The sequence below is a fragment of the Cebus imitator genome, unplaced genomic scaffold, assembly GCF_001604975.1.
Source record: "Cebus imitator isolate Cc_AM_T3 unplaced genomic scaffold, Cebus_imitator-1.0 Scaffold2294, whole genome shotgun sequence".
Classification (NCBI taxonomy): Eukaryota; Metazoa; Chordata; class Mammalia; order Primates; family Cebidae; genus Cebus; species Cebus imitator.
This window is the reverse complement of record NW_016109609.1, coordinates 1-1,538: the sequence shown is the minus strand read 5'-3', so window position 1 is coordinate 1,538 and position 1,538 is coordinate 1. Positions and strand designations below refer to the sequence as shown.

The 1,538-nt window shown below is 43.0% G+C and overlaps 1 pseudogene; it reads right to left on the bottom strand.

Annotated features, from left to right (window-relative positions):
- Positions 1–547: 547 nt before the first annotated feature.
- LOC108299139 lies at positions 548–802 on the bottom strand (annotated as a pseudogene).
- Positions 803–1,538: the final 736 nt, after the last annotated feature.

Genomic DNA, 1,538 nt, shown 5'->3' with positions numbered 1-1,538 from the left:
TGCAACCTCTGTCTCCTGGGTTCAAGCAATTCTCCTGCCTCAGCCTCCCAAGTAGCTGGGATTACAGGCATGCGCCACCATGCCCGGCTAATTTTCGTATTTTTGGTAGAGATGGGGTTTCACCATATTGGTCAGGTTGGTCTCGAACTCCTGACTTCATGATCCACCCACCTCAGCCTCACAAAGTGCTGGGATTACAGGCGTGAGCCACTGAGCCCAGCCCATTTTATGTTTTGTTCTAGACACAGGGTTTTGCCATATTGTCCAGGCTGGTCTTAAACTCCTGGACTCATGCTGTCTGCCTGCCTTGATCTCCCAAAGTGCTGAGATTATAGGCATGAGTCACTGCACCTGGCCTTGTAAACAATTTGGTTTGTTGAAAACCAAACGAGATTGAAATCTTAAGCTGTTTTAGGGTATAAAAAGGTGAGGAGAGGGGAACCGTTAACACTAAGCTTTATGTCTCAAAGTAGAAGGTCTCAAAGTAGATACTAGAATTTGAAAACTTTGCTTAGATAACCCATGGCCTTGCTACTTCTTTTTTTTTTTAACGTCTATTTTATATACAAAGAACTATCATGGTTTTTCATTGGGTAAATGCCTTGGATAATCCTCTGAAGAAAGATTATTTAGTCCAACGTAATGAAACTGATATCCTTTGAGTACTAACGCAGAAACACTGGCAGCACATATTGAGGCCATATTTCTGGATCAGACCGTGCTGGTTGGAGTAGACACGACAAGAGCGAGAACCCTGGCTAAGTTTTCGTGGGTGGCTCCAGTAAAGATGCTGGTGACCCATCTTGCTCTCAGGAGTGCCTTTTTTTTTTTTTTTTTTTTTTTTGAGACATAGTTTCACTCTTGTTCCCCAGGTCTGGAGTGCAATGGCTAGATCTCAGTTCACTGCAACCTCCACCCCACAAGTTCAAGGCATTCTCCTGCCTCAGCCTCCTGAGTAGCTGGGATTACAGGAGTGAGGTACCACGCCCAGCTTATCTTGTATTTTTAGTAAAGACAGGGTTTCACCATGTTGGCCAGGCTGGTCTTGAACTCCTGACCTCAGGTGATCTGCCCACCTTGGCCTCCCAAAGTGCTGGGGTTACAGGCATAAGCCATTGCACCTGGCCACTACTTCCTTTAAAACTCTTTCAAGGGTATGTTAGGCAAGAGACAGAGCTATGATAAGGGAAGATTTTCATATAGTAATAGTGTACCTGCACTCTTGCTGATACAAAATCTGTTTGGTGATGGACTTGTTTCAATTTTTCTCAAGAGCTGACAGCCAGTAATGCTATATCACTCAATCCTATGCAACAGTTACAGCAACCAAGATGATGAAACTGATAACCAATGGTAAAAAACCCATTAGAGTGCCAAAGCTTGTCTCTATATCACAAAGGATTTCAGTACTAGGGCAAGAGAAAGACAAATTAATGAGGCCGAACTGGAAAACAAATGACAAGATAACAGTGAGTAAATTCTTCCCAGGATATACTTAAAAAATCAGTTGACATCTGCAAGCGTATTTTTTTTTTTTT